Raw genomic sequence first — 14,791 nt, forward strand, 5'->3', positions numbered from 1 at the left:
CCAATATGTGGTTTTATCTCTTGCTTTTTGGGGCGAACCTCTGCGGTTGTGATATTCCTCCTGTGTGTGGGTCACTGACCAGGTGGGTCTGGGTCTTGACCATACTGCATCTCCACACCTCCTACTTTTCTCCTTTTGGCTCCTTCTTTATGTTTTTAATTGTGGAAAACCTTTTCTGCTAGTCTTCATATAGTTTCCATGGTTAGTTTCTCTGTATTTGTAATTTTGAGGTGTCTGTGGGAGGAGTTCAAGTTCTTCCTTCTCTGCCATCTTGGCCACACCTTTGACAAAACTGTTTTAGAAACAGTTATGGCAAATGTGTAAGACTATTGTACAATTGCTTTTTAGATTTTTTTCTTCCTTCTCCAACTAATCCTGAGAGTAAATGGGACATAAAGAAATAAGACTCATAATCATGGCAAAAAGTCAAACTTCATTGGTATCTTAAAGAATGTCATTCACAGAATAATATAGAATTTCAGAGAGGCTTAAGGAACAACATAGTTAGTAGGATTGGAGGATAGGTAAATTGAATCCATTAGGAGTAAGGATTAAGTGCTCATATAGAGCTTAGGTGAACATGGAAGCAGTGGGCATAGGGAAGAATTGACAACTCACAGAAGGGGTAAGTCAGAATAGATGGGAAGAGACAATCTTGCATCAGTTATCACATTCTAGTATAATATTTGCTTGTTTCCTTATTTATCTGTCCACACTGACAGATTTCAAGCTCTTGAAGAGCAGGGATAATTGTAGCATCTTTGAGAGAACAAAATATAATACATATGTTTTGAATTTCGTTATCATTGTTGAGGGTTTTTTTTTTTTTGGAGTTCTTATCATATTAATCATAATAGTGTTAAGTTCCTAGTCTGAACATTACAAAGTCTCTGCCATATCTGAGTCTGATTTTGGTACTTTCTTTGTCTCTTCAAACTGTGTTGTCTTTTAGCATGCCTTGTATTTTATAGTTATAACCACACATGGAGTGCTGGATAAAAATAACTGAGATAAAGAGGTGTTTAGTAAGAGACTTTATTTTTGTCTAACTAGGAGTCAGGCCATGTTTACTGTTTGCTCTGGCTATGGGTGCCAGAGGCTAAAATCTGCTATTTCCTTGTTTTCTCTCCTCTGTAATCACTGGGCTTCCTTAGAGACTTCTTCTTAAATCAATCTGATCTGTGCAGTTCTTTCCATTGTAGTCCCTGTTACTGTAAGGGAGCCCTATTGATGTGGGTGAAGTGGGAGAGTAGGGTCTCAGTCCCTTTGGGAGCCTGTGCCTCAAATCTGGGCTGTGAGCTTCACATGTGCTTCTCAACCTCCCCTTCTTAGGTGTGACAAGAAAGCTTCAAGAGTCTGGAGATGGGAATATTGATTAATCATTCTGGCAAAAGTTTCCTTTGGGGTCAGGCCTTGTTAAGGAGAACAGAATGCCCTGGAAGTACTTCAGAACAGCTATTCTTCCCCTGCTGTTGGAAGCACAAAGGGATTTTTCTCATGTATTTACCATGAAAACCTGGTGGAACTCCTGGAGATAAAATTTAATGAAAGTACAGGGGATTCCCTAAGATCTCCCCCACTGCCCCAGAGTGTTTAACTCTCAAGCTTGTACACAGTAGGCTTCCAACACTTTGTCAATTACAGTTTTTCCAACTGTGGCACTGGCTCCAGCAATGGTTTCTGCTCTGCTATGATTCTCTGTTTCTGCCTTACTGTCTGTCCAGTTCTGGGGAGAGGAGTTTGCCCTGTGACCTCAGTTGTACCACAAATCAAAGAAAAGTTGTTGTTTTTGTTTTATCCAGCTTTTTATGATTATGAAGAAGGGAGTGATAACTTCTAAGCTTCTTACACACTGGACCAGAAACTAGAAGTCTTATGATTGTTTTAAGAATAAAATAACCTATGAATATATTTAATAAGGAAATAGATGAATTTTCCTTCATTCATGAAATTCAATGTGTCTTTTAAAAAACTGATTTCCTATTCTAATTAGGCTTCTCAGGTATCTCACCTTGAATGATTATTCTATTTCCCAGAGTTGCTTGAGGTTTTCATGGAATTGCTTAAAAGATACCAAATTAGCTGGCAATCAGATTCTCCACTAACATGTAGAAATTTTTTAAAAAATTATAAATTATCTTGTACACAGAAGTATAACAGCTGATATAATAGCACACATAATCTGTTAAAATATATCAAATTATTGGGAATATGCAAGCATTGAATTTCTGATTATAACTTGAAACAGCAAAATTCAACACAAATCATCAAGCCTCTTACTGAAATAATTTGTAGCAATTCTCTTCACATTAAGTCTATTTATGTTAACTTCAACTTCCCTCCAAAATCATCATTCTTCAAACAGATCTTTGGAAAGATGCTACATGTTTTCTATATTTCTTCTGTTTAAGCTATTTTTAAAACTCTCACTAATTACATTGTCATATAAAAATGTTAACTCAGCTGCATGTTTATGAGATTAGGAAAATTAATATCGCTACATTTAATATTAATATTCCTACAATGATTCTTTGATAATGAAGAGTAACTTAAGGAGTGAACATCATCTGCTATTTTTTCTTCATTTCTGAGAATTAATATTTGGTGTATAATATTAAAGACCTAAACTCTCAGATTTTCTTAATGTTTTGAGCTGTGACAATCTCTGACAAGCTGATAATTTTTGCGGATTATTCTTTCTAGCAGATCTGATTGTGAAAGTGAATCAAATCGCTAAAGTACTTACATTATTCTGAAATTCAAATGCTCTGTAAAAGAATTTAAGTGACAGACACAATTTATGGAGTGTCCTAGACTTGCTTGCTAAAAAATTCAAGATAAATGATCTCCTTCTTTTCCGTTTGATCAGCATTGCTCTTTTCTTCCTCAGTAAATGAATTTCTACCAAACAAGATAGATCCATACATTAACTGGTGACTGTGATTGGGTCATGCTTATTGTATTTTACAGAATTATAGTAGTCAATAAAAGTGTTAACTTCATTCTTTAAATTAAAACACAGATCTTTATGTAGTGTAGAAGCTGGATTCTATTAAAAATGGAAAAAAAGGAAAAAACACTTTCTGAATGAGAAAATATGCTCTGAATTCTACAGCAATACAGTCTATTTGCAATACCTGGTTTTTAAACGTCATCTTCAAAATAGACCTAAGAACAAAGCACAGGATAGCAAGACAGACCATTGGGTTTCATGTTTGTTTATGGTTCTGGTGTTTATTTTATCATGATATAAAATGATCAATGTTGTTAATAAATATTCACAAGTATTTGCTGTGTTCAAGATGCCGTGACTCATCCTATTAAATAATTAGTTTATTGTCTCTATGTAGAAAGTACATAAGCAAAGGCATAATTCTTAGATAAACTTAATAATTCCTTTTTTAAAGAATGATGTTTTATTGCTTTTAACATTTATCCATATTTGAGATCAGGTTATTGATATTTTAGATCAAACACATCCCTTGGACACTCACCATAACAGAGTACTTGTAAATCATATGAAGAAAAACATGAACACCTACTGTTCTTACATTCAAATTAAGGAAAAGGGGGCAGGTCCATAAGCAAACGAATGCACAGAAAAACAGCAACAATGTTCCCTTTAAGGCAAAATTTGATACTTTGCTTTAAGATATTTTGAGCATATTTTGTGTGCAGAGCACTATGCTAGACCCTCAAAATAATGTAAAACTTCATTAGTTTCAATTTCTCACTAAAGAGAGCTTCAGCTGAGTGGAGTAGACAGGTGCATATGGGATAATAAGAAAGACAGCAATGGGTTTATGCAGGAAACTGCTTGCCAAGGGAAATGAAGACATTATCGGGGACACTGTTTGTGGTTCTAATATTAAAAGTAATAAGACAATTGTCAAATCTGAGTAAAGTACTTATTAGAGGAGCTTTCTCAAGGGACGAAGATTAAGGTTTCCCTGCAAGGGTTAGAAAGGAATCTCTAAAAGTGCCAAGACTTCCTCTGCTTACCTAGGTTGGAAGCCCACCCAGAGGGATTGCTCAGTACTGCTAATGAAAACGCTGTGTGCAGTAGTTAGAACAAAGGCTCATCTGCTTCTCAGGACCAGTTTCACCACAAGCATCTCATCCTTGTTTGAATGTACTCTAAGCATTCTAACCAACACAGTAACAATCTTTTGTAATCCAAGGGTTGTGATGATATTGGAGAAGGAAGAAAGGTACAAATTTAAATGAAACTTAACAACCATAGTGGAAGTTCTCTGTATAATGTAAATATAGTTTATAATGGGCAAATATAGTTTAATATTTTCATAAATACACTATTGAAAATAAGAATTTTTCTTGCATTTTATATAACAGATCTGTGGCACAGTTATGATGTACAACCCAAATGTCTTAGAACAGTGGTTTTTATTGGTAAATGAAGTGTAGTAAAATTGTGACTACCCCCTAGAGCTATTTAGATATAATGGGTAATAATTACCCTCCTCTCATCTTTATGCATCTATTTCTTGTATAAACAGGGCTAGTGGATTAATGTTCATATTTGACAGAAACTTAGAATATTCTTGGTGTTATATGTTACCTCAAAGGAGAATGGGCTTAACATTTTAGACCTCAGTTAGATAGAAAGTTCTGTGAGCCTCAGTTTCCAAATCTATGACATGAAGGTATAGATGATGAGTTGACTGCAGAATCATACCTAAGATAACATTGTTAGTACATTGGAAAGTTGGGAACAGAATGTTAAACGCTCACACTTATAGGCTGGTGATTTTTTTCTCTATGACTTACCTTTTATTCATTTATTATTAAGATAAATATCTCTATGTCATATTGGTAGGGGTAGGGGCAGAAGATATTATTGAATCACTTTCCAAAATAAAAGCATAGGCTGGATTCCAAAACCCACTCCATAGCCTCCTCTACCATTGACATCCCCCACTACAGGGGTGCATTTGTTACAAATGATGAACAACATTATCACCCAAGGTCCATAGTTTACATTAGGGTTCACTCTCAGTGTTTGCATTCTATGGGTTTTGACAAATAAATAATGACATGCATCTACCATTACACTATCATACAGAGTATTTTCACTGCCCTAAAAATCCTCTGTGGTCCTCCTATTTATCCTTCCCTCCCCTCTAACTCCTGGCAATCACTGATCTTTTTACTGTCTCTTTAATTTTGCTTTTTCCAGAATGTCACACAGTTGGAATCATGCTAAGTCTTTTCAGACTGGCTTCTTTCACTTAACAATATGAATTTGTTTATTCCATGTCTTTTTATGGCTTGATAGCTTATTTCTTTTTAGTGCTGAATATCCCATAGCCTGGATGTACTGCACTTTATCCATTCACCTGCTGAAGAACATCTTGGTTTCTTGCAAGTTTTAGCAATTATGAATAAACCTGTTACAAACATCTGTATGCAGGTTTTAGTTCATTCATAACTTTTCAGTTAATTTGTATAAACCCCAGGGAATGGGCAATTGCAGGATCTTATGGTAACATTTATTAAGTTACCTAAGAAATTGCCAAACTGGATTTCAAAGTGCAGTACCGTTTTGAATTTTCATAAGCAATTAGGCAGCATTTTATAATTTGTTTTCATATCAATTGCCAGACTGTAATCCAGCAGATCCATCATTCGCGTGGCCATATGTTTAGTGTGTGATCACACTCTCCCCCTTCCACTCCTCTTCCCTCTTCTCTTCTTTACTCTGCTTCTCTCCCTTCCAATAAGCTCCACGCAAACAAGAAATATGTGCAACTAGTTTTCTTCTATTCTCCAAGTTGATGCCACATAATAGATTCTGAATAAGCCTTTGTGTATCAAATGAACAATAACATGGATAAGACTATAAATGTTTTGGGTTTAATTAATCATACTATAAATTTGCAATCCAGAGGCTATTGGGTGCAATGACATACAACATTAAATATATCACAAATTCCTTTCTGCCATAATGGTTAAGTGATTTAAAATATCATTTGAGCCATAAGCTACCATGAGAAGTAGTTATTATTTGTGAAACATTAACTATTTGGCAGGCTAAATGTTTTAGATGCATACCTCATTTAATGTTTAAAACAAACTCGTGACATAAGAATCATTATTCTCCTTATCATGCAGATGAGGAAACAGATTCAGAGTTTGAAACACTTATCCAGAGTTGGAAATTGTTAGAATTACATTTTTCCATTAAATCCAAATCTTATACTCATAAACACTAGGTCAGAAAGATTTTATTCTGCATTCAGCTCGAGTTCTGGATCTTTTCATTCTGAGCTATGCTCAAATTTCTCTTGTTAAAAAGTCTACACTATAAAGGACTTAACTCATATCATTCCTACAAAAATTTTCTTATGTTTTTGCACCAAAATTTCTTATTTCACATGGTTTTTATGTTTTAACAAATAGAACTGTGCATTTTACATCTGCCAGTTGATTCTATAAGTAATTAAATGCAGGCTAGGCAGCAGGAGGAAATATGATAACCCACATCTACTGCATTTCTTTGATGATAAAAACCAATCTCTCTGCTTCCCTGCTCTTTCTGGCATCGCCACTGAGAAACAGCAGGATTTTCGTGCTTCCCTTGTGTCCTGGGAGTCCTTTTTTATTCATACTCAATGCACCTGCTTTAGCATTTTCCTCTTAATTAAAAATAAATGAAATTAAGAAAAAAGTGGCTCTACAGGGAAGAATAAGACCTGTTGATCCTCTTCCTCCATGTGGTACTGTGGTTCAGCTCATCATATTTTGTTTGTAGCATTTGTTTTATTTTAGGTGTTAGATGCTATCCTTGTAACATAGTGCTTGATTTGTTTTGTCTTACTTTGTGTAACTGTTTTCATGTCATTAGCACTTGCATTTCCTAAGTAAAGGGAGGATTGTATACACAGGCTCAGAACTTGAAGCTCAGCTTCAAAACATTCTACCTGTAAGCCTAACTCATTGAAGAGAGAAAGATAACATGTCTTGCCAAAGTATGTTATAGAAAATAGGCTTGGTAGTGTTCAGAAGGCATCCTGTTTAATGGTTTAAAATGAAGATTTCACCTTTATGTTCTAAAGGTAAAGAAAAGTGTAAAATTATCAGTGTTTTGATAAATCTTTGATGTGTGTCATGCACACAACTGTGATTGTTTTGGTTGGTGTAGAAGAGCATCCCAATGAAAGAAAAAGATAAATAAATGATATTTATCAGCTAACATGTTTTGATAGAGTTACATATATACGATGCTATAGATGTCAAAATAAAGATATGACTGGGATATGTGGAAGCTGTCCCACAGAGAACAGGTAAGGAAGGTTGCAAGTTATTTATAAGCAATGTACATGGAAGGGTGTGAGGGTGTGTTATTTAAAAACAAAAGTTATGGGCTTCCCTGGTGGTGCAGTGGTTGAGAGTCCACCTGCCAATGCAGGGGACACGGGTTCGTGCCCTGGTCTGGGAAGATCCCACATGCCGCAAAGCGGCTGGACCCGTGAGCCATGGCCGCTGAGCCTGCGCGTCCGGAGCCTGTGCTCCGCAACGGGAGAGACCACAACAGTGAGAGGCTCACGTACAGCTAAAAAAAAAAAAAAAAAAAGTTAGTACACATATTTTAGTACTTCTTTAGGACTTGATTTACAGAATTACTTGAGATGTGATTTAAGGAAATCAAACAAGTAAAGAAGAGATAAAACATGAATAGAAACAAGTATAACACAAATTAGAAAGAGATGAGTGGCCTAAAGTGTAAAAAATTAGAGGATTGTAGGGATTCAGAGAATGAAGACATTATTTCTATTGCAGGAATTAGTAAATGAATCATGAAATGAGTGTCTTTCCTCATGAACAATAATTGAACACTCTGTGACTGAGGAAAGATACCCTAAATTGCATAGGCATATGGTGGTAAGGAAAGTTTCTACTTGCCAGCTCTCAAATGACCATTGGAGAATCCTGGTTGTTCACACTGGTGAGTCTATAGTATCTGCTAGTTTCATCTATTCTTCCTGAAATAGTAGGTTAGTCCAGGGCGTTTGACTTCTGAGATATTTTAGTGGCTCTTACCTTGTACATACTCAGGGCTCTGAATCAGATATCAGATCGTAGGACTGGTGATTCATAGACAGTGGCCTCAGAGAAATCTTGAATATGCTTGATTTCAATGTGGGGAGAGGGGATTTGGAGCCACAATTTAGAGGAGGCTATTGGCATTAGGAACCCAGAGATTTCATTGTATCAATCACACTGATAATTTGCACCTATAATAATTATGATAGTTATTAAATGATTCTGATATGATGGCTGATAGAGTAGATTTTCAATATTGCTGTGTTGAATTATATCAAATCAAGTACAAATTATTTAAATTTAAATTGAATACAATGGTATTTCCAACATGAGCTCTGCCACAAACAAGCCTATAACTTTAAAATTCAAACTACTTCAGCTTACTCAGCCCAATAAGTATAGTTAACTAGCACCTCTTTGATTAAGATCACAGAGATGAAAATTAATTGCATATAACTGAATTCATCCATTGTGGAAAGTTAATAAAATATCATTCACTTAAAATTTGAAGATACCCCATTTATGTGCATCTTCTATCAAAATATAATAAGATAATTGTTATATGGATTGTTTTATTTCTAAAAATTGATCTGGACTTTTAGGGTTTTATTTATGTGAAAACAGTAGAAAAGTATTCAGAACAAATTTATTACAAAGGCAGTTTTAATCCAATCTTTCTATAACTCCAAAAAATTTTTTTTAAATATGCTTCTTATGTACACAGGCACATTTACCAGTACAGAAAAAGGGGGAAAATGTTTAAATATCTTCATTATAAATGTATTAGAAATATATTATTTATGTAGCTGCTCTGAGTAATTTGTATGTATAATTAACTTTCAAATGTGTATCTTATTTCTCAAATTGTTCTTTCATTAATTAAAATGTGGTTCTCAAATTAAGACCCATTGTACTTCACAGGCTTTTTTGTCACCTGTGAATTTCAATGAAAAATAAGTAATATGAAGATCTTTTCTTAAGACTCCAGTTCAGCATTTCTAATCAATTTGAGTTGACTAGATCAAAGGCTCTTGGTCTCCAACTCATTACAAACATTACTCTCTTCTTTCAACCCAATGTGAAGCAGTCTCAGCCCAAGACCACAGTCTCCCCAAGAGCATCCTTTACTAACCTATATCTCACACACAGAGCCAGACACTTAAGGACTGTTTTGGTTCTTAAAAAGCTATATACTACTGGGAGTTCAAAATATGTCAAACGATAATCACAATATGTTAGGTAATAGACACAGTTAAGGTCTGCACAATATTTCATGAAAGCACAGTAGTGATGTACAGTGGACTCTTGAACAACATGTGTTTAAAATACACGCATGGATCCACTTACACACGGAGGTTTTTGTTTTTGTTTTTTTCCAATAGTAAATTCTACAGCACTACATGCTCTGCAGTTGGTTGGATCAGAGGATGCAGAAACTCTGATACAGAGAAACCAATAAGTTGTAAGCAGATTTTTGGCTGTGTGGAGGGTCAGTACCTCTAACCCCCATGTTATTCAAGGGTCAACTGTATTTTTTAAAAACTGGAGGAACACAGAAGAGAATACTGAGAGAATACTTATACTGAACTGAACCAAAAAAGTTGGGTACCTAGATTACCTGGGTTCAAGGTGGGAATATGTGGCAGAAGTGGGATTCAGAAAGGAAAACAACATATGTGGAATAAGAATTAGCCTAGCATATGTGAAAAAATGGTAAGAAATGATAATAAGTTTTGAGAAATGGCCAGTGGCTTTGTGTGCTATGCTAAATCATTTTTGTTTTTGCCTAGGAAGAGTGGTAAACTACTGATGATTTTCTATGCTGAGGAATGACCTGGTCAGATTTTATTTTAAAAGATAACCTTGGCACACATTCCACCAGCACAAGAGACAATGGGACTGTCCTTCCATCAGCTGTATCCCCGTCTAGGACTTGCTAAGCACCCATAAAACTCACTCAGGGCTCTATTTTTATCAGTACCCAAAGCCCAGGAATTACCTCATACAACTTAAGTGTGGTGTAGGGGAGGTTGCTAAGTGACTTTGATCTTATTTAACTTCCCAGTTCTTAAAATCAAAGAATTTATCCATTCTTCCTAGCACATCTTTGTTTAGTAGTTGAGTATTCCTTAACAAGAGACCCTGGAAACAGGAGAAACTGTTTTTCTCAAGTGTATAAGACACAAAGGGAAAGTAGAATAGTACCAGCTGTACATTTTCACCTGTCGCCTCTGGTCTCAAGACAGACTATTCACATGATTTGGGTCCTTATTTCTCAGAGGAAACTTAACCCCCCTTGTAAGTCAAGACTGGCATCTATTGGACTCTCATATTTGGTTGCTTGCATTTCTTGTGACATATGACATGTGAAGGGTCATTTGTGTTTCAAACATCAATTACGTAATGTGTGGGTGGAAATATACTGATATTTTGCAAAGTCAACTATTTAATGTATAGAGACAATTTTTAAGTATTGTTTATATATTCATTCAAGGAACCCTCATTGGCTAACGGCCAACCAACAGTGTGCTGAGTAGGGCTCAGAATGGAACATACGTAGGCGTCTACCTAGTGGTGCTTGTAGCATACCAGAAAAGACACAGCAATCAAGGTAACTGACAAATGAAAATAAAATTCAAACTGTACTTAGTGTTCTGAAAGAAAAGAAAACGTTGCAGTGAGAGGAAAATAATGCAGATGACAGAGAAGTTCTTTGTAAGGCGGGGTACACTTCAGACCTGAGCACGAGAAGAAATCATCCAAGGGAAGAGTGAGAGTTGGACGTGCTGTCATGGGTATGGACACATGCACGGGTCATAAGGAGGAAAAGGCTTTGCCCCACATGCAGTGGTGAAAACAGACACTGTGAGTTGAGCGCAGTAGGTCCGGTGGGAACAAAGGAGAAGATAGATCAGCAGAAACAGGCAGAGCCAGATTATGTAGTGAGTCAAAAAGAATGGAAAATTATTTGGATTTTCTTCAAATATATAGTGGAAATACATTTAAAATTTTTTAACAGGGGAGTGATGTGATCTTATTCAGATTATTAAAATATCCTTCCTATTCTGTGAAGAGGGTCTGGAAGGAGGTTAGAAGTATGAGTGAAGCTAGGCCATTGCAATTATTGCATGAATTATTTCATAGGCTTGACCTATGGTTGTGGCAAAGCAAACTGAGAGAAAAAAACTATATTTAAAATATACTATAGAAGAATTAGCAAAACGTGGCATTAAGTAGACATGTTAGATAGAAACCAGATATACCTTGAGCAATCGAGCGAAGGTGTTGCACTTCCTGAGCAGAGAGGATCGTTATAGGAACGTGTTAGAACAAGCAGTTCATCACTGTAATATTGTATGTGTTAAATATTAGGTCCCCATGAGGTATTTAACTAGTGATGCTAAATAAGTCATTGGTTATAAAGGAATATACTGCAAGAGGTGTGAGGTGGAGATATAGTTTGGGGACTCATGAATATACAGATATCTTTATGGTTTTTTGAATAGATGAAAATGCTTCTGGGGAAAATGTAGGAAAAAATGGATAAAAGATTGAAGATAAAGCTCCAAGGAATTCCAAATTAAAGACCAGAATGAAGAGAAGAAGCCAAGGGAGGAGATAGGAGTAGGGAGAGAGGTAGGAAGTATGGGAGAAACCAAACGTTTCAGAAGATAGTGGTTGGTTCTGTTAAATATTGTTGAGGATTTGAATAAAATGAATACCCCAAACCGTGCTTTGAATAGAACAGCATGGTTGTATTTCTGGAAATTTACATGAATATTTTTAGTGACATGATGACATGACAGCTGGATTAGAATGGCTGGAAGAAAGAACGGAATGTGTGAGAGATCTGGCCAATACATCTCTCAAAATGTGTGTCTAGAAAGGGGAAAAAGAAACGGGGAAATAGCTAGATAAAAATGTCTCTTCAAAAAATGTTATCTTTTAGTTTTTTTCCCAACAATGTTTACTAACTCCCAAATATGTAACTATGTACTAGACCTGGGCTTTCAGGGGAAAGTGGAACAAACATTACCAGCTGCCTAGAGGCACATTTAGTTTACTTATAAAGACATATAAGTCAAGTTGGCACACAAATAGTTATATAATTAACAATTTTGATTATTGGCATAGACACTACATATTGACTTTATGTAGGAAATTCTAGAAAAGCTAGAAATAAAAATACTTATCCCAACTGTATAAGCACAAAATTATGTCAATATTACATAGTTTACACCAAAGTATTCTTAACGTTTGATCTCCGATCATTAATATATATATTTTTTATTACTATGGGTGAATTATATCAATCTTCAGAATATCATTCCTGCTTTCAGGTTGATGCCCACATTACCTTTCATCTCCCCATGAAGTTAGACAACTGCCTACAGAAATCTGCCTGTATCCTCTATAAGACAGCAACACTGAATCAATTAGTGTCTTAACCAGAAAAAAGCAGAAACCATCTCTAGCATTTATAATAGAGGGAACTGGTTACAGAGATGAGGGACGAGATGGGATCCAACCAAAAGTTAGCAAGGCAACTGGAGATTAGCCACGGCACGAAACCACTGCAGGCTGGAAGGGGGAAGTGTTCACCGCACAGGGCATCTGGAAGATGCAGGCATGGGAGCGGAAAGGATGCAGTCTGGGACACCATGTGCATACGCTGGCATGTGGGGGGCAGAGATGTCTACGTTTTGCTCCCCCCTCACCCTCTCCCGAGACCCTAGTGCCTCCCATTGGTGGAGGCCAGCTAGTGAGGAACCCAGGAAGTGCAGCCTGCAGGGGGCAGGATTCCTAGCAAAGCCTGAAAGCGGAGTGGGGAGGAGGGGATCTGAGGGCACAAAGGTCCAGGACTGACTCAAACAAAAATTACAAACCCCGCCAGCTGGTGGTGCCAACATCCCTAACATGACGACTGCCTGGTCTCCAAGACTGGAGAGGACCCAACGTCTTGGTGTTTACTGTGTTGAAGTTAGTGGGACAATGCATTAGTTTTCCATTGCTGCAGAACAAATTACTACAAGTTCAGCAGCTTAAGACAACCCCCATTTATCAGCTGTAGTTCTGTAGGTGAGCAGTCAGCCTGAGATCAGTGTGTCAGCTGGGCTACATTCTCCTCTGAAGATTGGGTGAAAATCTACTTCCAGGCTCATTTCTGCCAATGGCAGCATTCAGTTCCGTGGCCAGGCTGGCTGCAGCTGGAGGCTGCTCTCAACTCCTAGAGGCCACTTGAATGTCTTGCCACGTGGCTCCCTCTGTCTTTAAACCAGCAACAAGGCTCAAATCCTTGTTATACTTCAAATCCCTGGCTTCCTCCTCTATGACCAGTCAGAGAAAACTCTGCTTTTAAAAGGCTTATGTAATCTCCCTTTCTTAAGGTCAACCGTACCATGTAAGTCACCTAGGCTGATCATGGGGCGAAACCATCATGTATTATGCAGGGTCCATACACTGGTGGGTGGGAGAGTTGGGTGGGCAGGAAAGCTTGAGGGCCATCTTAGAACATAGCATTCTGCCTACCATAGATAGGGTAGTAAAAAGTTTCAGTTTGTAATCCCCTCTCCTCTTATCTAATTAACAAGTTATGGGAAAAGTATACTATCTAGATGTGAACTATTGGTTATTGGTCTTGTGACTGGACTGTGATTTGTAACTTGTGGCATGAGAATTTTAAGTAGTAAATTGATGCAGTGAAATTTTTATAGAATTGGAAATGATGTAAACGATGCAAAAGTTTGCCAAAAAGTGGAGATTGTTTAAAGAGAACCAAGTTTAGTGAATCTTTGCTAATGCAACAGGACAGTTGCAATTAGCATAAATTGAAAGTTTCACTTTCAACTTCAACAAACCTGGGAAAAGCTTATTGTTTCTTAGAACTGTAATCAATGGGGCAAATAAATCTATACTTAGAGACTGATTTGCTTGGTTACTTTATCTTGGTTCCTCTGCTTGATGTATTCTTTATAATTCTACAAGGAACAACCATACCATGAATTTGGCACACCAGTGATCTGAATTGTTTCTTCTAATTATCTAAAAGATATTTCATTTTAAGAAGAAAAATATTACCCAGAGAAAATTGTCAAAGAGCACCAAGCTACAAGTGGGTAGATCCAATGTTCTAGTCCGGGAAAATTAGTATGTATAAGGAGGCTGCCATCATGGCTGTGTGACCCGTGAGTTGGAGAGACCCTGCCCTTAGAAGACCCTTCCCCCATCACACACACACACACACACACACACACACACACACACACAGTCCAATGTTCTGCTGTTGTTGACTTGAATATTTAATCATTTCTCAACAAGGGGCTTTATATTTTTATTTTCACTAGCCTCCACAAATTATGTACACAGTTTGCTATATAAACAATGACATATTAATAATGTATATTTCAATGGGGTTGGACAAATTCAAGCTTTCAATTATTTTAGTAAATTTTAAAGAGTAAATTTGGCCCACCTGTTCTGATGAAAGTAGATTCATCCACAGAATTAAATTGATACAAAACTGATTGTGACCACTGGGATCTTTGTTGTTGTTTGCTGTATTACATACTCATCATTTCAAGTAGAAAATAAGGATGAAGTACAATATTCCACTGTCAAATGTGACCATCTGTAGAATGAAAAATTATCTGCTGGGTTGTAAACTCATTTCAGTGAGAGACACTGTTTTGCCCAGATCTTAAAACATTATTGGTGATCATTAAATTTA

General features: G+C 36.6%; 1 protein-coding gene across 1 annotated transcript in view; it reads left to right on the forward strand.

Annotated features, from left to right (window-relative positions):
• EYS (eyes shut homolog) overlaps positions 1–14,791 on the forward strand; it is a 1,671,360-nt gene that overhangs the window by 805,974 nt on the left and 850,595 nt on the right. The window lies entirely within an intron of this gene.

The sequence above is a fragment of the Lagenorhynchus albirostris genome, chromosome 12, assembly GCF_949774975.1.
Source record: "Lagenorhynchus albirostris chromosome 12, mLagAlb1.1, whole genome shotgun sequence".
Lineage (NCBI taxonomy): Eukaryota > Metazoa > Chordata > Mammalia > Artiodactyla > Delphinidae > Lagenorhynchus > Lagenorhynchus albirostris.